The 23,630-nt window shown below is 44.7% G+C and overlaps 1 pseudogene; it reads right to left on the reverse strand.

Moving 5' to 3' along the window:
* Positions 1 to 1,702: 1,702 nt before the first annotated feature.
* Positions 1,703 to 2,543, reverse strand: LOC147722545 (coiled-coil domain-containing protein 43 pseudogene; annotated as a pseudogene).
* Positions 2,544 to 23,630: the final 21,087 nt, after the last annotated feature.

Below are 23,630 nucleotides of genomic sequence, written 5' to 3' on the forward strand. Positions count from 1 at the left end.
AGTTTTGCAATCAAAATGGTCTAAGTTAACTGAATACAAAGTGTAGTTGTAAAGTTTAACAACAGTAGAAAAGAACTTTGCTACCTTGTAGGCTAACTTTAGCACAGTTGGCACTCATCGTTGCAAACTAGATTAATAACTTGTGAATTATAATTATTCTCCACCTTACTATATGGGAGCAGCTGAATCCAATATATTAAAGGGTTCACTAAAAATGAAAACATGTAGTAGGGTGAGTGGACAGGTTGTATAACTACACCACGAAGATGAGAAGCACTAACATCTCTTTAATAAGTATTTAAACCCAAAGGGTTCATGCAAAGAAAACTATCTGGGAACTCGGTATGTACGTTTTTCTGTAGGAAAGTGGCTAGCCACATGCTTCAGCTACTTTCCTAACACCACAATGTCATAATATAGGAAGAAGTAGTTTATTCCTTAGTGGCACATTTATTGGACATACTATAAGGACATTTTTTTTTGTTTCCTTTCTATTGCCACAAATACCCCCAAAAAAGTTAGAATTGCTAGTGCAGTCAGGCACTGAAAATACAGTAATTGGAAATGCGTGCATAAGGTTCGATGTTTACAGGCTATGCTGTATCTAAAAAAAAAGCTCCATCAAATGAACTATTTTTGTGATCAAAATACAGAGAACAGGAAAATATAAATAATGATGGGCAGAATTCTTGAATTAATCACAGCCATTAGTACTTCCTCAGGGCCTTGTTCCAGGACATCACTTATTTTGCCCGACACCCACCTGAGACAAGATCCAGCCATATGTAAATCAGGCTGGGCCAGCTCTAACTGGGGCATTTCTGCCCACTATTCCAGCCCAGGTTTTCTTTGAGCAGGAACACACGCAACCCCAGACTGTTTTCAGCCTAGCTTCGTTTCTGTCAGAATTACCTAAAGGGCAACCCCTTATTTTTGGGAACCTGGGTATGTAATCTAAAAAAATTGTGATTCCCTCAGAGAGCGCTATTAGCCAGACCCCCCAGGATATAGCGGCATGGATTAGCAAATTTAGCGGCACAAAAATGGAAATTTAGCGGCACAACTATGGAAAATTAGCTGCAATTTTGCGGCATTTTATTTGCCCATTTTTCCTACAACAAACACAGATATCTTAGTTGTTTTAGTTATTTAACAACATGAAGCTATGTATATTTTGTTTATATACAATGTAGACACTTTGTTTCCCTCGAAAAGCAAAAGACTGCCCGTCAGCAGCCCAGGGCAGCAAAACAGCATTACAGGCGTCCCGCGTTGCGTGCGGCAAGGCGGTGCTTTATATCAAGGTGTCAACGCCTCCCCAATGCAGCAGCTGTGCCCTATTCAGTGGTGGTGCACCCTGGGACCACAAGTCCCATCAGGGCTCAAAAGGTTTCCAGGTCCGTGCTTGAATTATCAACTAGTCCAGATTTTCACTTTGCATGTTGGGATTCTTAGCTCTGTAGTTATAATAGGGTAAACGAACTACAAGTTCCAAAACCCAAAGAAAAAGCTTGGTATGTATGACTCACTCACCTATGGGCTTGTAAACTAGAGGGCTCTGCTCACACCACTGGAAGATAACGTTTTGGTTAAACATCAACGTTTGCACACATTCTCTCAAATGTTACTCTTCTGGGCCTTTTAAACATGATAGCTGTAAAGTAAAAGGTCATACTTGTGTTTCTGATGTCTTCATTAGCTGCTAGGCCGAGTTATTATAGCACACTGCCTCTTTAAAGTGCTGGCTGCGTGTTGCTTCTGGGCCCAAGCCACACTCTCCACATTCATTTTTAGAAATAACAGAAGGTTGTAATCTCAGGCGAAATGAGAGGCTTGATCTGCAAACACGCGTCCAGTATACATTGTTTAGCCACATAATCCCCTTGCTGACAAACAAATATCTGTGGTTGCCGAGAGGAAACCAGCTTTCTTGATTTGGGAGGAGGAGGGCTGGCTGGCTCTTTTTTTCCTTTTCCTTACGCTCTTGCTTAACCAGTTTATCCTTCTCTCTCTGTTGCTTGTCCTGCTCCTTCTTCTGGGATTCCTCTTGAAGGGATTCTTTTTCCAACCTCCTTGCACCAAGGACGTCTTCCACATTTGTATTTTTAAAGAGAGATTTTTCTAAAGGTATGGCTATAGTGGCAGCTGCTCCTTTCTCTTCAGCCGCTTCATCCTCTTCATCAGTTATTTTGGCGTACTGTGCCAAGACAGCAGCCTTCCTCTGTTTCTCTTCCTCTGAAATTTCCTTCGGTTCCTCTACAATCTAGGCCTGCTTCTCCATCATGCTTGCAATCGCTTTGATCTCATCTTCATTCTCCTCCTAAGATTGTGATGATTTTTCTGCTTCACACCATTTTGTGAACATTTCTTGACAAACATCGTCTGAGGAAACTTCCTCCAAGAAGGCACCCAGAACGCTCTGCAATGCATCCAGACTGTCCTCGTCGCTCTCCTCTTCCCGCAGAAGGCCCTGAATATAGGCTATCTATCTCCAGCGCGTCAAGCCTCCGTCCCAGCCACTCCTGGATGCCAGACAACTCCATTCCACACTGCAGCATGAACCCCCTGCGTGCCCCTCACCCCCTCCGGTCTGACACTTTCATTTATTGTTTGTCATCATAAGGGCTTGAATTATTTGAAAATGAGAAATATGAAATTGGAGGTAACAGGTCCCAGGGCCCAATAAATCCTTCAGAGGGTCCTAGCTGGAGGACGGTTTGCTCGCAAAACTTGGCGGCTACAATGGGATTAAAATATACAGCTCCTGGCGAGGCGCGCTCCATCCTCATCTGAATAAAGTGAAGTGGTATTTAACAGGCTTTTAGCGCGGGTAATCATAACAATGAGAATTAAACAAGCAGGGTGCTTTAAACCGCCGCCCATTAGCAGCGGGGGAGCTGGGCCTTAACTTCCAGGCAATGGACCATCACAGGGGGGGCCACGTGCTCCAAATGCATCGCTCGCATGGCTGAGCCCGCCATATCTGACCCAAAACTTCCCACGACTGCCAGAGGCCATTTAACACTTAGCGGGAAATTAATCAGACCCCCAGGATCTCGCGGCATGCATTATCTTTTGCAAAAATGCTGCATTTTCTACAAAAGTGCCGATTTCGCGGGCACTTTTGTAAAAATTGCTGCATTTTTACAAAAGTGCCGATTTCGCAGCAAACCGCGAAATCGCGATATCCTGGAGGGTCTGATTAGCCTATGCTCGCTTGACAATACACAATAACAAAGAAAAAAACAAAGATTTAATTATATTCCTTCAAGTGTATTTCTACTGTTTTGAAATAACAGTGGTAAGATAATAACAACAAGAAAGGTAGGTGCTTCAAAATATGGGGCAATGCACTTGATTAGTGACAAAAAGTGAGAATTGGTGCACTAGTGATATAAAACCAGCAAAGATATATAAACACGCTGTGGACTGTTTGGCGAAGTCATTTACAACACACCAATAATGAAAATTCTGTTTGTACATTCCATATTAATTACAAGCAACATGAAAAATCGACTATGTTTTGAGCCCCTAAAATAACTTTAACAGGTTGTTCATCAGGACTGGTGACTGGTAGTACCCAAAAAAAATTTAAATCAATGGATCTTCCACTTTGCTGTAGAATGCAGCATGCATTGAATAAGAAATAAACAAGGAGAAATCAAAACATTTCTCTTTGCTGCGCCTCCCCTGGGGAGGTGTAGCATTCATATGCATTTCCAGATTTACAATTCCTCGTAAATCTGTAAATGTTTCTGGTTCCATTTGTATTGAGTGAGAACACCCATGGAACACACCTTTCACACAAAATGCTGCATGTAAAGGGGCCATATTTACAAGGACATAAATAAAAAAGCCATGCAGGGGGCCTTTTCCTGTCCTTGTCTATATGGAGCAGTAAGACAAACCACCATTACCTCACAAAAAGTGATATACTGGTGGCACAGGGGGCTTATAAATCTGCCCCCAAGTGCTTTTAACTCCTGCAAAACCACTTACCCGTTTGGGAAACAATGTTTCTCCCAAAAACCCAAGACACCATCCAGAAGATCAGCGCTCATTACACATACTGTCAAAAAAGGAAAAACTAATTAGGAAAACCGAAACTAGTTAGGCATTGGCACCCAGTGGCAAGCAGAGGGCTTACTTGTGGCCGCTTCAGCAGTGTCCCGTCTGCTTAGTGTGGGACCTCAAGCGCGCAACCCTTCTTAATATTGGCAGGATTGCCTTCATACCCATTACATGCACATGGCAGTATGTTAAAAAATATTGATTTGTGTCTAAATAAGTGAGTTGTACCATTAAATAAAAGTTGTGGCATGTTGAGCTTAGGTGGCTTGGAAAGTGATTTTAAGACCAATGATAAAAAAGTGTTAGAACATATGCTCCCAAAAACTTTAATAGAAATTGAGGAAAAAAACAGCTATTTACAGTAAAAAAAGAGACCTACCCATCTAGGAGGCCTATAAGGATGGCGGACGGACCTGCGTCCGTCTGCCACCCCCGAGGTGGAGGGACCGTCCGCAGGGGCAGCGGCAGTCCCTCTGTTGGAGTTAGGATGTGACCGCCACCCTGGCGGTCACATCCCGTATATTTAACATTGCGGCGGGTGCTGCTTTAAGCCGCACCCGCCGCAAAGTCAAATATGCATGCTATGCATTTGCATGCACAAATCGGCAGGCACCGTGCAGTGCCTGCCGCATTGTGAATGCAAATGCCCATGTGCACCCCCCAACACCCTGGGGGCTCGCAATGGGCCCCCAAAACCAAAAAAACACATGCTTTTCCACAGCGGAAAAGCCACCGTGCAAAAACATGTTTCCGCCTGCATCGTAATATGGCTGGCGGTGTCTTGCAGACACCGCCACCATATATGCGTACACCCACCGCGGATCAGCGGCGGATGGACTTGCCATCTTCCGCTGATCGTAATGTGGCGGTTGAGGTTTTCCCTCACCAAGGCGGTGAATCCGCATCCTCCAGCCCGGCGGTGGCTTCCGCCGGCCCGGAGGATGCGGATTCAACTCAATCCTAATCGCCCCTAGGTGCCCCATTACGATGGCCAGTGGACTTTGTCTGCTCGCCACCATAACGGAAAACGGGACCGACCGCCAGAGGTACGGCGGTCCCGTGGGGCCAATTAGGATGTGACTGCCACCCTGATGGTTGCATCCAGCATCTTTATCATTGCGGTGGGTGGTGCTGTAAGCAGCACCCGCCACAATGTTAAAGTAGCATGTTGTGCGACAGACACCGCACAGTGCCTGCCATCTTGTCCGTGGCTTTGTAGTGCAGCCACCCACCCCACGTGGGCCCGCAACGGGCCCCCAAAGTGATTTACTGTATGCCTTTCCATGGCGGAGTCTCCACCATGGAAAGGCATACCCACCGCAGGCATCACAATATGGATGGCAGTGCCTGCGGGGTACCGCCACCATATTGTGGGCCTTTTCTGACCGGCCGGCAATCGTGCGGATTGCCGACCAGCGGAAAAGCGGTGGACGGACTTTCCGTCCGCCGCGGTATAGTAATATATACCGCGGCGTAGTAATATTGCGGGAGTAGTAATATTGCGGGAGTAAATGGCGGTCAGGTGGGAAGTTATGGCGGGCGGATCGCCAACGCCGGTCGGGCGGTGGCAATCTTCCCGCCATCATAATAGGCCCGTAAAAGAACTAGAATGAATACGAGGCAATAAAATAGAGATATAATTGCTCAAAGCCACTTCTAAATTACATACACTGTGATACTGCATCTCCAAAGATGTATATTAAACAAACAAAGCTCATATATTATATGTTATAGAGTACACATAGGGCATCCTAAATAAAGACTGCTTGTCTCCAGTCCTCTAAATTATTCTGTGCAATGTTGATCGTATCCAGTTGGTCTATCCATTTTAGTTTTTTCCTGGAAAGTGGACTGGTAAGATCACCCCTCCTTGCATCTTGTTGCAGCTGCTTAATTACTTGCCACAACATATCCTCAGCCATGTGTTCAGTGGCGGCTCGCAGTGGGAGTGCTGCGGGGCAGTGGGGTGTGGCAAGGGAGGGGCAGGGTGGGGGGGTAGTGGAGTCGGCCATACGACAGCCAGGAGTAAGGTAAGTAAATAAATAAATAAAACTATTTATCTTGCGCTCGCTGCATCGCCAATTTGGCAAGTCTAAGGCTGATTTGAATATAGCAGGTCTCTGTCTAGAGTGGTATTGAGGGCAACCACCAGTGGTTAATGCAAGCATGTTTTCCCTCACTTTGTTGGAAAATGAAGTAAAAGCATTAAGATCTATTTGCTGTGGCTAAAAGTTCATGATCCGATTCCAATATAGCTATTTAACCAAAGAGTATCTTATTAATGAATCACTACTGATGTATACCAGAGTGCGGCGATTCGAATATCAATTACAGCTTTTGTGACATAGCACATTTATGGTACCTTTGAAAGAAAATGCTGATTCTTTGGGATGGATTAGAGTCTTTGGAAGACATATGTAGCCAGCGAAAGAGATGCTTAATGACTCTGTCTGATATCATCATTACACATATTTTAGTGTGCAATATATGATTGGTGTAGTCTGAAGGAGGTATGATAGCTTTCTATACATTTTGTTCTCTATAAACGTTCAGGAAAGCAATACCGCCAATCCCCACAATTAATTCCACGAAAATAGTAGAACAGCACTTGTCTGAGTAGATGCTTAAAGAAAGTGACAATGCACAATCTTCATGCACTTTATTAAAGTGGGCAAATGAAGCTGTCTCTGATATAAGACGTACCTTTCCTTTCTGTAAATAATCAGACCAAGAGCCTTTGCTGTTATAGTGTAATCCTAGAAAATCAAAGCGTTCCACCTTTGCCCAAAATAAATTATATAAAACAAAACATTGAAAGAATCCTTTGAGGTTGTTCAGTTACATAGTTTCGCAATTACTGACATTAATACATTTCATCAAATGCTTAAATAAAAAAAAAACATGAGTAAAGAACCTGCCGAAACTATTTCAATATAATTCAATGGTATCTAAATAAAAGCCCAGTGGTTCATATCCTTTTCTTAAAAAACAGCTTGTGCAAGAGAAAGAAAGAAGCAGAACTACTTTCATGCCAATTCAATGTTAGAAAAACCTTCACAACACTGCCTAACAGCTACATGGACTAGTACTTCCCAGAACCAGACTTCACTCATTTCATCTCCTCGCTGCTGGTAGGAACTGACACACTTCTAGCGTAATCTTTAACATACATACCAGGAATGGGGCAAGGTAATTTGAAAGAAGTTTACCAACATTTGGTTGTGACCAGAGGTTTTAATAAGTCTTGATTAATCCCAGATCCAGAAACAAATTGAAGTTAAATTCTGTATGTATAAAGAGTCTTTATTAGCATCACAACTATTTGAATCATGCAAAAAGTCAAATGTTGTCTTCACATCTCTGCATAAAAACGTAAGGTATGCACAGCATTCTGTTATCAAAACTCGAATGTAATACATTTGCTTTATATCCTTATCCTTGAAATCCTAAATCTTTCCAAACTCTTAAGGCATATGGCCAACGTTTTATGCAATGATTCTCCAAAATTGTTATTGGATGCCTAACTCTTTCTGCGGAATAAAGGTAGAAAGTAAACTGGGCCAACCCCAGCTAGAAGAGAGGCGAATAATTTATACATTGGTTCTGGTTCTCACTATAACCTGCCACTCTGAGTGGTAGGAAATAAGGGGTGGGAACATTCTTTCAACCAAGATAACCTACTTAGCTCCAGCAAATTTGTTTTATTACTAGTGTGTCTGATTCCAAAGGGCGTGTAAATAGCGGTTACAGAGCTACATATAGTGCTGTGCCAGATATGGCTGTGCCCCTAATAATCTCTCACTCTTAACTGACAAAAACATATCTTTAAAAAACATACAAGCAGTATATTTATTTACTCAATTTTAGTGAAAAGTACACGTGCCAACCACAGTATTTTTCGTTTAAAAAAAAACATTTTTACCGAGTGAGATTTAAGATTAATTATTCATTTGAGTATGAAAGAAATACATAAGACTTACAATAGGTGACATTACATCAAAATATGTTCATATTTATGCGATATCTATTATAGAAGAAGAGAGACAGGTGCTCCATAACACTAATGAAAATGTAGCAATCAGCACCTCTATCATACACAGTATCATTCTTCACTATTTGCAAATCACACATTATAAATTTCATATCCATGTCCTAAGTGTTTTATGTATCCCTGGCATCATGTTTATCAGTTTGAATGTTAGATTATAATATTAAGGGTGCAAAACATCTCTTGATGTATACATCTATGTTTCATTATTGCTTGAAATTAATACCCACATGCTGTAGGGTGGCTGCAGTGACACATTTTCTTGTTAAAAGCCAGAAGGGCAGCATATACCTTACAAAGTGCTTTATTGCCAAAAATTCTAGTTACGGGAGCAATGCATTCATAAATCAACAGCATTTGTGTGTGTGTTGCCCTGCCTCCCTCCCACAAAGTGGTAGGTGTGACTCGGTATACTTGGGCATTTTTTGCCTAGGATAGCAAAATCTCTATCAATCAATCAGTAATTTGTAAAGCGCACTATATAACCGCAAGGGTCTCAAGGGCCTGGGCGGGGGGGGGGGGCTGAGGGGGGTGCTACTGATCGAACAGCCAGGTCTTGAGTATCCTTCTGAAGGTCAGTAGGTCTTGGGTCTTTTGTAGGCTCAGTGGGAGGGTGTTCCATGTCTTGGCGGCGAGGTGGGAGAAGGATCTCCCACCTGTGGTTGTTCTTCGAATGCATGGGACGGTGGCGAGTGAAAGGTCGGTGGAGCATAGCTGGCGGTTGGGGATGTAGAAGGAGGGCCGTCTGTTGAAGTAAGCTGGGCCGGTCTTGTGGAGTGCCTTGTGGGCGTGGGTGAGGAGCTTCAAGGATATCCTCTTGTTGACAGGGAGCCAGTGCAGGTTTCTCAGGTGGGGGGTGATGTGGCCGTTGCGTGGTATGCCGAGGATCAGTCGTGCCAAGACGTTTTGGGTGCGTTGTAGTCATTTGATGAGCTTGGTCGGGGCTCCCGCGTAGAGGGCGTTTCCGTAGTCGAGTCTGCTGCTGAGGAGGGCCTGGGTGACTGTCTTTCTTGTATCTGTCGGGATCCATCCGTAGATCTTGTGGAGCATGCGGAGGGTGTTGAAGCAGGAGGAGGAGACGGCGTTGACTTGCTTGGTCATTGAGAGCGTTGAGTCGAGGATGATTCCCAGGTTGCGTGCGTGGTCGGTGGGTGTCGGGGCTGCCCCCAGTGCCGCCTGCCACCAGGAGTCGCCCCAGGCTGCAGGGTTGGAGCCGAGGATGAGGACTTCCGTCTTGCCCGAGTTCAACTTCAGACGGCTTGTCTTCATCTAGTCGGCGACGGCCTTCATTCCTTCTTGGAGGTTGGCTTTGGCGGTGATGGGGTCCTTGGTGAGTGAGCGGATTAGCTGAGTGTCATCGGCGTAGGAGATTATGTTGAGTTCCTGCTGTTGGGCTACGTGTGCGAGCAGGGCCATGTAAGTGTTGAACAGCGTCGGGCTGAGGGTGGATCCCTGGGGTACGCCGCAGATGATCTCCGAGGTTTTGGAACGGAATGGGGGAGGCAGCTCTTGGCCAGGAAGGGGAGCAGAGAGATGGGCCGTAAGTTCTTGAGGTCTCTTGGGTCTGCCCTAGGTTTTTTGAGTAGGGTTTGATCTCGGCGTGTTTCCAGATCTCTGGGAAGGTCGCGGTCTCGAAGGAGAGATTGATGACATTGCGCAGGTGGGGTGCGATGGAGCTGCTTGCTCTGTTGAAGACGTGGTGCGGGAATAGGTCTGACGGAGAGCCGGAGTGAATTGTGTGCATGGTCTTGATGGTGTCATCGATGCTCACGCTGACCCAGGCTAGCAGGGGGTCGTGGTTGGAGGTGTACCGAGGGTCTGTTGTGTTGCTGTCTGTTGGGGCTGTCATGGATGTCTGCTATCTTGTGGTGGAAGAAGTTGGTGAGGGAGTCGCACAGGGCTTGCGACGGCGGGATGTCGTTGGTGTTGGAGCTGGTGTTGGAGAGTTCCTTCACGATGTTGAAGAGCTCCTTGCTATTGTGTGCATTGTTGTTGAGGCGGTCTTTGAAGGAGGTCCTCCGGGCCGCCCTGATGAGGTGGTGGTGGTTGTGGATGGCGTCCTTGTGTGCTGCGTGGCTGTCCAGAGTTTGTTCACTGTGCCATTTCTTCTCTAGTTTCCGGCAGGCTTGCTTGGAGGTTGGATTTCTGGGGTGAACCAGCTAGCCCTCTTGATGGTGTCTCTGTGGGGGGTTTATTCAGTGGGGCAAGGGTGTTGGCGCAGTCCTCAATCCAGCGTCTGAGGCTGTGGGCAGGGTCGTCGGTGTTGGAGGGTTCGGTGGGGGGGGGTGAGAGCGAGATTTGCTTGTAGTTGGTCTTCGGTGATTTTGCTCCAGCAGCGGTGGGGGATCTGTTGGGTGCGGTGGTGTGTGGTGGGCTTCTGGAAGGCGAAGTGGATGCAGCGGTAGTCGGTCCAGAGGAGTTCGGTGGTGTGGCTGACGGAGACATGCGGGCTTGAGAAGACTGGGGCGAGCGTGTGGCCGGCGGAGTGGATAGGCGTTGTGACGAGTTGCTTTAGTCCGAGTTTGGCGAGGTTATCTATCAGGGTTGTGGAGTTGTTGTCGTTGTGTTTCTCAAGGTGAAAGTTCAGGTCTCCGAAGAGGATGTAGTCAATGGAGGTCAGGGCGTGCTTGCTGATCAAGTCGGCGATGGAGTCGCTGAACTGGGGGCTCGGTCCGGGGGGTCGTAGACGAGGGTTCCTCTGAGGGTGGAGTTAGGGTCTGTGTGGATCTGTAAATGCATGTGTTGGGCGGTGCTGAGCGCGTCGTCGGTGATAGTCGAGACCCTGATGCTGTTCTTGTGGACGATGGCGATTCCTCCTCCAACTCCGTTGATGCGGTCTCTGATGGTGATCTTGTAGCCGTCTGGGATGGCTATGGTGATGTCGGATGCGGAGGAGTTGTTAAACCAGGTCTCTGTCAGGAAGGCGACGTCCAAGGATGTTGTGTCGAGCAGGTCCCAGAGCTCGACGGCATGCTTACATGAGGAGTGAGTGTTCAGTAGTATGCATGGGAGGTGGTTCGGGTCTTTCTTGTCGGGTGGTTCGTCGGCTCTGAGGCTGGTGTCGCTGCAGTTCCGTCAGGTGAAGGGGCCATGTGTGCGTTTCGGGGTGGCCTTGAAGCAGGTGTGGCTCGGTCCGGAGTTGAGAGCGTGCAGAGTGCTGGCGTCATAGTGGCGGCGGTCGTCGTGGTGGGTGCGGGGGCCAGGGGATCTGGCGCTGGGGGCGGTTCAGGCGCCAACAGGCTTGCCTTAGGTGCCCCTTCGGCACGCCAACGGTGCTCGGCCGCTGGACGGCCGTGTAGCGGCCGGCATATATGGGGAGGTGGGAGGGAGGAGCAGCTGGGAGGCGGGAGACGGGGGTAGCAAATGGGCAGTGGGCAGTGGGCAGTCGGCCACAGGGGACGCAGCGGTGTGGGTGGTGAGGGACAACGAAGGTAACCGAAGGCAAAAGGGGCACAAAAATGAGGGGAAAATCAAGTGGCATAGAAGGCAAAAAGGGCACAGAAATACCGGAAAAACGAGTGGCACAGAGGCAAAATACAGAATACAGAAATACAGGGGCAGCTAAGAACAGAAGGCAGAACGGGCAGAGAGGCACAGGGGCAGCAAGGGAAACAGAAGGGAAATCCGGGCAGAGACCCGGGCAGCGAGCGGTACAGAAGGAAAGACCGGGCAGAGAGAGCACGGGGTCAGCGAGGGAAACAGAGGGAAGAAAAAGGGGCACGGACCACATACAGGCAGCGGGGGAAGACAGACAACAGCAGTCACAGACACAACAATGAAAATACAGGCAATACAATAAAAGCAATAAAGCGGAGGATGAACAAACCTACCTACGGCCAACCACTGGCCACCAGGGATGAGGCGCAGGTGGTAGCCTGTGGGTGGAGGAGGGCCTCGAACTTCCTCAGCAGCTGCAGCTGGGGCAGGGAGGCACAGGCGGTGCTGTGCGGAGGGGGAGCGACCTACCTGGTGGGGTCAAGGGTCTAGTGCAAACGGTGAGATTTCTTTTTGCCTTCAATTCAAACGACACAGACTGCCGAACACACACACAAAAATCAGATGGGGCTAAACCACATTCCAAATCAAAGGGTAAAATGTCATCTTAGAATTTGAAATTCCTGCTCTTGAGTGAAGTGAACAAAAAGGGGGAAGATATCAAGTTGCTAAATCCTTCCGAGAGTCTTTATATCAGGCTGGATCCTCAAATGTCACATTAAGGTCACTAGCGAAGCAATCTGAGTCTACCCGATTGCTTTCTGCGCTTTATAAAATACTATAGTCAATACATAAATAAATACTAATACTTTTTGAGGTCTATCATATGCATTCAAATTACTATTTATTATTGTTAGTTACAATAAAGGTTTATTGCAGCATTATTCCACGAAATAGAAGAAACATTATGATACTACTGGGTACCTCCGCACTGTCATTATAGGACATTCAGATCAGAACTAGATCAGAACTAGTACCTAGCTGAGTAGTAAAACTAACACAGGAAATTAAAACCCTATTTAAAACATAGGCAACATACAACAGGATTACACATTTGAATATGGAAGAATTGCCTATAATTCAAAGGATGCTATTGGTCTAGCCTGTATCCCTGTTTAGAACTTCCATTGACCACAGATGACGTAAAAGATCAAAATGGGGTTCAGCTAACATCCCTGTTAACTGAGGGGCATACTATGAAGTGTTCAAAGAGTTTTCTCTACTAGTCGGACCCACTGAAAAAGGAACAGAAAGCAAGATGGTTAGATTGCATTATTAAACCTATTAGGTACATAGGGGTATGATTTAGTCTATCTGCATTAGAATTAGTATGAGGCAAGATGGTCATTTAAAGGATGCCATCCCCTTTGCCTGAGCACATTGGTTGTCATGCAAATTCGTATTCGATCCATACTGTCCAATCTAAAGGAGAATAGCTGAAATATACATTTATAATGACAATATGGTTCCTATTGATTGAGGTATACCCTCTGAGTTGTCATATTCTATACAAAACCTCATTAGCGAGGCAGTTTTCCAATTCAGATTGTCCCCTGTAGGAGGCTTAGCACGTGGGGATAGCAAGAAAAATTAGACACATGCGGCCTCTGGTAGTCTAATATCATGGGAATCTGAACAAGCAGTTGCAAAGCCAATAAGTCTTTCCTATGCCAGAGCTCTTGCCTCTTCCAATGTTTTTTAGCCATTTTGTACGCCAGCGTAAAAATCCTATTTACAGGAAGTGAATACTCGTGGAAGAATACAAGATGCGATTGTGAACAGGCTATGCTCCACTGGAGGAATGAAGACATGCTGGACACCCAAAAACAAAGTCAACGAATAGAAAGACAGAAAATGAAAGTTACAAACTGCAAAGCCAGTGGTAAGCAATGGATGGTATATATTCACATGAAAGCTTTCAGAATGTCAACAAGAACTCTTTTTTGGGCTGCCTGGTAGGCTTCAACCAAAAAAGTAATACTTTACATATGTTTGGAAAAGACATTAGTGTCCCATTGGTGACGCTATTTCGACCACTTAAGTTGAAATTGGGTGCACAGACAAAGGCATGTGCAAGGGCAAAATATCATTCCTGGTCGAGAGATGCAGGATTTAATGCTCACAAATGGCTTTTCAGTTGGAAATATTGTGCCACTTTGGTGTACTTTCCTCTTTATATCATATTGTATTGTAACAATCATAAAGCACTTACTATCCGCGTGTGGAGCACTGAAGCGCTTGCCTACATTGGTAGCATGTTATACCGTGTAAGCTGTTTGGGTGAAAGTGTGTTGTCTTTGCTTTTTATCCTGTGTGGTGTTTCCATGTGCTCTATGTGTACAACCGAGGTGTGGTTATAGTGCTTGGGACACTGTGCTTAGCAGCGTGATGGATGAAGAGGTGTAAATGAGAGGCATGCAGTTTATGGATTTCAGTAAACAGGCAACTTTGAGCAGCTCTGCAGTTCACCTTTGGGTATTTCTTATAATACTGGTCTATTTAGCTGGACACTGAACTGGGATGTCCATTCTGAGGCATAAGTTAGTCATCAGGGGCCCATCAAAGAGTATGTCAAAAGCAGAAACATGCACCATGGGAGGTTCCCAGTAAATTCCAATATACACAGCAAATAACCTTCCAGCCCTAGAACCATATATACTGTGGATAAGCTGCATATTAGCAAACTACCTCCAGGGCACCTTATGTCTAGGACCTAACCTTTCACTATTAAGCTTTTTTGTGAGAAAACATGGATCCCTGCGTTCCCCCGGGAGAGTGAAGGTTTAGGCAAAAGCAACCCACCCTCCCAAACCTTTTGGGCTGGTGGTAGGGTCAATTGAGCTAATGGGGAAGGGCCTTGGTTGGAGACCACAGGTTTGCTTAGCGGTTGGTTGGTTTAGGGCACGAGCATGCAGACAACCTTTTTTACACCTGGAAGCTGTGGTCTTTTATTACAGTCTCCATCAGCTCTCTTATTATGGTTTCAGCTCCTGTGGGGTTCTGGACTAGGTTTTCAGGTTAGGTTCCGAAGGACTACATTTGCAGATATTTTTGATGAAACAGTTCTGACTTATTTGGGGGCTGTGTTCCTGCTGGTAGGACAGGTTATGAAGTCATTCGGCATGATGGAAAGCTTTGAGTGGAACACAGTACTGAGGATTGGATCCTTATTGATTGAATAAGTCCAGTTCGGCGGAGGCGGGATATGAACAGATAGGGAAGTAGCTTTCAGATAGGATTAGCATGAGAGACAAAAGTTATAGAAGGAGGGAAGGGGACAGAGATTTTAAGACCACTGTCGGATGTTTTTATGAAAGGGAGAGTGTATATGGTTGTATATTTGATTTGTGTTGGTGTGAGGGTAGATAAGGGAGGAATCGTTAGAATATAATTTGATGTAATCATGAGGTGGGAACTTTAATAGACTGCATGGATTTTGGTGATGAATTGTTCATTATTTTTAAACATGTTATGCTAATGTGTCCTTTCTCATTTAATTAAGAGCTCAGAGGTGTTACCCAATGCATTTTAAGGATTATAAATATTAGAAAAACTCACCCCAAAAGATAATTTAGACCAACAAAGTCACAAAAAGTCACAAAGAGTGACTTGATATGATTTCCTAACAAGTTTTATTATCAACTACCTTTTACCGAAGGGTAGTTAAGTCGCATGAGAAACACTGAACTCAGCAAGTCAAGATTTACTACCAAGATGCAATGTGTGACCAACCACCTAATTAGGGAAACATTTGAGATGGAGACACCAATAACCACTAAACACCATATGGCTACGAGCACGTTTATGGCTGTTCCAGTAAAGCCCTCCATGTGAATACCCACAACCTCACAAATTTGTAGCTATTCATATACATCCATAACATAGTTTGCTATCATGGAAACGCATCCAAAAATTCTTCTGTCGAGACTCAAATGTGACATCATGAATTGGAAGACACTCCCACTCTCCTTACTGGGCAAGGCGGCCCTTTTTAAAATGAATATCCCTACCCCGCTTCCCATATGCCCTACAAAATCGGGCCGATCCTGTCCCAAACTCGTTCTTTAAAGAGATTGAAGGGCTCCACCGGGACCTTGTATGGGGTGGGAGACCACACATTGCCTAACAAAAACTTACACTCAGCTGGTATGACGGTGGTATCGGACTACCAACACTAAAAAATATTACTGGGCAGCGCACCTTACAGCAATAAACCATGGCACTAACGGCCGCCCTGACGACCCTGGATTCAATATGGACCGTTTGCTCCTTACGAACGGGATCTACACCCGTGCATCATACTCTAAACCAGACAGATACCCACTTACTCGGCTGGGACAATAGGTTGACTCTCGCCACTCCCTTATGGGACTCGCAAAAGTTAGGAGACTTGGGGAACTCCAAGGGTTTCGACAAGTGGGACTTGATTGGCATCTCCCACATTAGGGAACCATGGAGCATAGAGGGCGTAAAGCCTTTTGACACTCTCCATAGTAAATATTCCCTTACGGAAACAGAGTGATGTTGATACCTCCAAGTCCAGCATGCACTACAGACAGCATTGCCCTGTAATTCCTCTCCACCAGATATCTCCCAACTAGAGGACAGACTATTAGATGGTCACCTACCTGAAAAGGCTATTTCCCTTACCTATCTGAAAACTCATCAACAACATGGATGACCCCTTACTGTCACTACGTGAGAAATGGTCTGGAGATGTCATCGAATTAGACGATGAAAGCTGGCAAAACGGCGATCTCCTCCCACAAAACTGTTGCAATCCCGGAGCGGCTTCGCTTAGTGCAACTAAAGATCCTGCACAGAATTTATATAACAGGTCCCCAACTGATGCACATGGGTGGGCTGACAGATGGGTCTTGTAGACGAGGGTGCACTCTGATGGGCACGTTCATGCACATTATTTGGCATTGTGAACCAATCCAGGAATACTGCCGTAAAATCCACATAGTCATGAGCGAAACATTGGAGGTCGAAGTTAAGCCAGAAACGCCCAGGTGCCTCCTTAACATCTGAGAACCGACCAACCTCAACACACACACCACACAGTGGGTCACCCTCGGCTGTATGATCTTCAAGAGGAACATTGGGGGACCTCACATGCACCAACGATTACTGATTGGGAAAAAGACCTGGATTGGTGTATGCTAAGAGAAAAGGCTGTATACATGGCCCGGGGATGCCCCTGGAAATGGTCCAAGATATGGCCCCCTGGAATGCATCCCGAGTAACATTTGTACTCCGCCCGGGACCTGGACAGTGATGACCCCCCCTCCCTGTGATTTCCAATGAACTATCCTATTGTATTTATATGCATATTTGATTTCACTGAACCCTCTTTATTGACCTTTGTGGCACTGTACCTGCTGTTGATTCTGTTTAATAAAAAGATTTATTTTACAAAAAAATGAATTCTTCTGTCAAGGGCAGTAGTAAGTGATTTTCCATGCTGGGACTTTGCCGACAATGGCATTATATCTTATGGGGATGGGGAGTAGGAGCTTTCTCTACAAAAATATGTATTTCTCGTAGGTAAACAGAAACAAATTACAGAAATTATATACAGGTGAGTACTCCTAGAATACTTGTCTGTCATATTATTTCTGGAACTCTTTCCTCCCAATGTATGAGTAATCCTAAGGTACACATTTCTGGTTCCTTTATCTATTGTTTTGAATCTTTATTGCCACCTAATCAATCTGGGTGTTTGTGGACTGTTTGTTGATCGACTATCTTGCGTAGTGCTGAGAGTTCAGGTATTTCATATTGTCATTGATTTGGTATTGACCACCAAACAAGCTGTTGATAAACTATCATAGAACTATAGGCATGGGAGCTGTACCTGAAGGTGTAATCCCCCTATATTGAAGGTTTAACATTGTCTTGCAAGGATAGTGTATCCACAACATCAACTATCTTCATATCGTCAAAAACTAGGTGTGGAGTTTAGAATAGTAAATCTATACTTCAATATATATGCTTCCTATATCTACTTACTTTGACTATGTATTGGTCATCTATATCATGGGTAAGATAACTTTGCAAATTGATATAGAAAACACAATAGTGTGGCTTAAGTGTGTGTCTGACTTTTACCTGTATACAATTGTCTTCTTCTGTGATTGTGTGCGAAAGAACCCAAGCCATCTCTTTCAGCTGACTGTGTAGGATGTTAAAGCAGATATTTATTGTTTGACGTTTGTTAGTTTAATATCACATGATTGTTCATGCAAGGAGTGTCTGATCCCAAGGCATCTCTGTCAGCTCACTGTGTAGAATATTTAAAGCAGATATTCATTGTTTGGCTTGTGTTTATTCAATATCACATGATTATTTATGCAAGGAGTGTATGATTCTCAGATGATACTCCCAAAGTTGACTTTAAAAGGCACAAGAATATGAACATTTGCAGATAGTTATAGCTCTGTGGTTCCAAATCGAAAATGACTGCACCATAGCCCACTTCAGAATTTGAGATGATCAAAGTGACACACATGTTAGGATTAAGAATTGTAACATCAGCTTAGTGGTTGCCCCAGAAATGCAAGACGTTTTTGTGCAGTTTGACTGTAGTCTGTGAATGTAAATATCAGCTTAGTGGTTGTCCCAGAAATGCAAGAGGTTGTTGTGCAGTTTGATTGTAGGCTGTCGACAGAGGCCAGGATTGTACGCATGAGAGGCACGTATGACCAGGGCTAATTAAGCAGTTACCTGGCTGTCATAGACAAATTCGACCTGGTCCTCAGTCATTTCATACTGTATGCTGCACTATGGCACAAAGTGAACCTACTGTGTGCACAATCTAACCACCGAGTGATGAGGTGCTATGATGCCTACTCGTATTTGGCAGCAGATGCAGGGCTGTGTCGGCCCTCTCTTTTGCTTTGTATGCTTGATAAACCTGTCAGCTTTAGGGTGGGCTTCCCCCAAACCGTTTACCCGTTATTTTTGTTGGACTTACGACTCTCTGTACTTTACCACTTCCGACCAGTGCTAAGGTGATTGTGCTCATTCACTAAAACATGGTTAAATTGGCTTATACCTAATTAGTATATTTAATTTACTTATAAGCCCCTTGTAGAGTGTTTTACCACATACACAAGGCCTGTAAATTATATGTTACCAGTGGCCCTGCAGCACATATTGGGCCACCCACTTAAGTAGCACCTTAAAACATGTCCCAGACCTGCCACCGCAGCCTGAATTCAGTTTTAGACTGCCATGTCGACTTGTCAATAAAACACCCTTGCCAAGCCCTAAAATCCACTTTCTTATTACCGATCACCTGTAAAGAAGATCCAAGGTAGCCCGTAGGGCAAGATGACCTCTAATTGAAAGGTTGGATAAGCACTTTTTATGTGTAAATATTCTGTTGGCAAAAACACTTTTAAATTCATATTTTACTAATGTGAGGCCTACCCCTCCCATTGGCTAGCAATAGAAATTCCTTATTACATTTAATAAGCTGTAATTTCAATTGGAGGAAGCTAGCTATGTCATGTTTGGTGTCTTTGAAATTGTAACGAAGAACGCTATTTAATTGTAAAGTCAGGCTTTTGATTGCAATTTTTCAAATGTCACTTTTAGAAAATTCTTATTTTTCTAACCCTTTTGTGCCTGCAGCCTGTCTTGGGTCTCATGACGAGATGTAACTGACAGTTAGACTTTGTGAATTCCTCCCAGGTAGTGGCACAATAAAGAGATTAGGTATGCCTGAATGGACCCTTTGCTGGCAGGATGGTGGGGGAAGAGATGGGTACAGCCCCACTTACAATTGTATAGGGTGTGCTCTGCCTTCATGCAAAGGACCTAGCACCTCCACATTGTCACTTCATGCAGCCTGGAGGCAGGGCAAGTCTGTCAGGAAATGTCATGCACTTCTAAGTAACTGTCCAGAAGCTTCTCCCACATTCCAAAAGGAGGTCACCGGGGTATAAAAATAGGACCTCAGACACCAAATCTTCAGTTAACTTCTGAACCTGTGGAAGGACTCTCTAAGGAATGCCTTCTGCTGTAACCTGCTGTCACTACTTTGCAGTCCCTGGTAGGACGGCTTTGCTGCCTGGGGCATGCCTTTAAGCCTCATAAGCCAGGCATGCTGGCCTGCATCTTCACCTGAACCAAGGACTACCAGCCAGACTCCAAGTGCAAGTTTACTTGCCTTCTGTTCAGAGCCACAGGGACACCATCTGGAACCTGCACCTGGACTCAACCTGAGTGAGTCCTGAACCATCAGGTGGTGTCCCACCAGTCCTGGACCCTTGGTTTTTGTGGGAAAGTGCCCAGATAGCCAAATCCCAAAACTGAGGACTTGGAAAAGTTTTGGCCAAAAACTCCTCTGTGAACCAGAAGGAGACCGGGACCAACCTGCTCGCCTCTCCACCTGAGGTGCATCACCAGACGGGTTGACTTTACAGCTTCTCCTACGTTCGTCTCTATAGCAGGAAATCCTCTTCAGTAGTCCTTCATCAAAGGGGTATCCGGCCTCGTGGAATTATCTTCGGCTACCACTCACTGCCTTGTCACACTGGAGATTTTCCACATCCAAAGAAGTGACTAAGGGCCTGATTTAGAAGTCACCGGAAGGAAACACTCAGTCACAAATGTGACGGATATCTCGTCCGCTGTGTTAAGATCACATTCTGTCCTATGGGGATTGTAATACGGCGGACGGGATATCCATCACGTTTTGTGACAGTATTTCCTCCGCCGACCTCTAAATCAAGCACTACGTCTGAACATATAACTCTTCACGCAGCTTCGACTATAGGCCACAACAACAACACTCCCTCCTCAGAAACTGCCTGCTTCCTTGCCCCGCTGAACTTTACCACCTCACAACATTTATCTCAAATTGTCTTGTAAGTAAAAAGGTAGGCACTGACAGGACCCAATCCACTTCTTGTATCCAAACCGCACTCCATCATGGTCAGCAATATTATTCAACGTTGACCTGATCTAGCGCGACTATATGTCTGTGGTTGGCGCTTTGAGCTTTTAGTTGCTAGTTTTCACTAAAATCTTTAAAAATCTATAATTCCGGTGCTATTGGTTGGATTTTTGGCATTTTGGTGTCAAATAACTTAGTGTGGAATTCTTCTTGTGTTGTGTTTTCACTCTATTACTGTTCGTGTGCTACATAAATACTTTACACTTTGGCTGTAAGATAAAACGGACTGCTTTTTGTGCCAAGCTATGCAGGGTTAAGCACAGGTTAATATAGTGACTTTTTGTGGTTCACCATGCAAGGGATTATGGGTGCAGCTTGACCAGGGCTCACACCCAATGCAACCGACAACCCAATTTCTCAAATTGTCCACCTATTGTGCCCATGATTTTACAACAGGGCTAAATGGACAAGTTGCCTCAATCGCAAATTCTCAGACAAACAGTGAGCAGTAACAACAGTCTACATCAGACAAATCTCACGGAATGGAAGGCTCAAGGTCCTGCAGTTAAACTACCTCCATGAAACATACCTGTTCTTGAAAGGAATAGGTTGTATGTTTCCAGACGTGAGCATCAAAGCTACATGTGTGGCACACCTGATGCACATTTCTTCCATTTGGTGTGGCAGTGCCTTCTGATAGCAACAGACTAGAAAGCCGTTTTGACAGAACCAGCGAAGATAGTGGGTAAGGAGCTGGGGCCTCAGCTTGAACTCTGCCTCCTGGGATGATGTCCAGGCCTAAAGGACCAGGTTGGAATGCAGGATGAAGAAACAGCATTGGTACTATACAAATGCTGCATTACGATGCCATGGAAGATTGCCTAGCCAACTCGAAATGGGTGATAGCAGAGCAAGCTGCCACCACCAATAGGAAACATCCTTTACCCCGCAGTCTCAACAACTACTAGCCTTTACAATGCAGTCACTACCCCGACTGCGACATTACCATTTTTTTGTTGTTGCAGATTTATATAGCACAACCTTGAGCCAAAGGTATTGGAGCGCTTTACATGAGCACCGGTTACGTAACACAGGGACACATTCATTATTTGTACTTTTTTGGTAGGTGCGGGGGAAGATTAAGTGATTTGCCCAGAATCACAAGATGTGGACGAGACCCCGAGGCTAGAACCTTGGCTTCCAGCACCAAAGTTATCAGCCATCATATCACATCCTCTTCCATGCGTTACTTAAGCCCCCAAGTCATTACAGCGACTTGCTGTAAGGGGGGGCGTTGTTGGCCTGGTGTTGGACTTTTAACCCCAACACCTTCCCTACTGTTGCATAGACTGGAGTTGGAATAGTAATTTATACTATTCCAAAGTTGAGAGCCCCCTAAAGCAAGTCAAATGACTTGCGCGGTAAAGTAACACATGGTAACATTGTAGTGAAAGTTGTGGCTGCATTGTTAAAGCATGCAGGGTAAATGCATGCGGGGCTCCATCATATAACCACCACCAAAATCAGCAAGAAGACAGGTCGACTGATAGGTATAATGATCACTGAAGCTTATATTGTTAAACTGGAGAGGCGCATAGAGGATGGACCTCCCTGAAAGTGAATGTCCTTCCCGGCACAAGGTTGTTTTATGACAGTACTCCATTTTGAGATCCCGGGAAGGGGTGAGGATGACCAGGACCCTGAGCTTGTAGCATAGGATACAAGGTATACAGCTGTCTGCCCTGTGAAACCCAATAAAGTCACCATGGCAGTAGCAAGGAAGAGTATCTTTGGATATGAGTTTGATACAGCAAGACCATGCCGGGGGGTCTAAGATTGAGCAGGACTGCATGAGCGAGTTTGCAGATATTGATATGCAATTAGGGGTCAAATGTCCTTTATGTTCATTTTTTTTCTTTGCTATTTCCAAGTTGCTCTATTCCGCCCTTGCTGAGCAGCTCAGTAGCGAATAACTGTAGAGTTGTGGATGCAAGGCTATGATTTGTGGCTGCCTATTCCACATGATGATTGCAACCAGAAGTTAGGGGAACCTGGGGAGAAACCCCGTTTTTTGCTGTTGGGTTTGATCTGTGTACAACATGCAGTGATATAAATTGTTATATCCATAGACCTAGTTTTAAAAAAACCAGTAACTGTTCTCTTGCCTTGAATATTCAGATGACATGCATTGACTGGAAACATCTTCAGAAACATTTTGAGATCCATTTTTTTTTCCCTAATACCTTTTGAATATCCTAACTAGACTATCTTCTCCTGCATGTGACTTACTGTGAAAATATTTGCATATAGGATATAGCATTAAGTGGGGCATGTGCTCAGCATTCTCATACAAATCCTGATAATTCTTCCTGTAACCTTGTCTTTCCAATTTTCTTATCTCGTTTTCTGAGTCATCCTCTTGTAAATCTCTCAGTTCACTTAATGAAGTCTTCATTGAATCCATAAAGAAACAATTTGCATTATATGCATTTTGTACTGAATTACTTCTCAACTATCCATTTAACCTTTTTGTACAACTACCTCCTCTTATAACACCCAATATTTTGCCACTTGGTACGCATACTTGTTTTCAAGCGTAACCATATCCTTTCCACTTTTATAGGCTATATGTTTGCCAGCAGCAATTTCTTTTAGCTTTTTTAAATGGGTGTTTGAAAATGTCATAAAACCCCTTTGTGACTATAGTTGACCATAGTCATGAACATCTCCAAACCCATTCTGGCCTCCTGTTATAAACCGTCACATCCAAATTCTCTGTTTCGGCAGTGTAGATCAAAAGTGCACATCTATTTCTCTCATGACAGAACAGGAACAACCTTAAATTGTAGGCAGTGGGTGCTTGATACAAACTTTCTTTCAGTTTCTTAAATGTATTAATGCATTCATCATCAAATTGTACCGGATATTGAGCATTACTAAAGTCAACCTAACTAAAGGCTTACAATCAAGGAAATGTTTGGAATCTATTGACAAAAGCACCCAACAATTTCAAGTAATATCCGAACCTCTCTCTGGGTGGTCAGTTGGTTCAATTTGAGAATTGCAGAAACGCGTTCTTTTGAGACTTTTCTTACACCTTTTTCAATA

Source organism: Lissotriton vulgaris, chromosome 4_1, assembly GCF_964263255.1.
Source record: "Lissotriton vulgaris chromosome 4_1, aLisVul1.2, whole genome shotgun sequence".
NCBI classification, from domain to species: Eukaryota; Metazoa; Chordata; class Amphibia; order Caudata; family Salamandridae; genus Lissotriton; species Lissotriton vulgaris.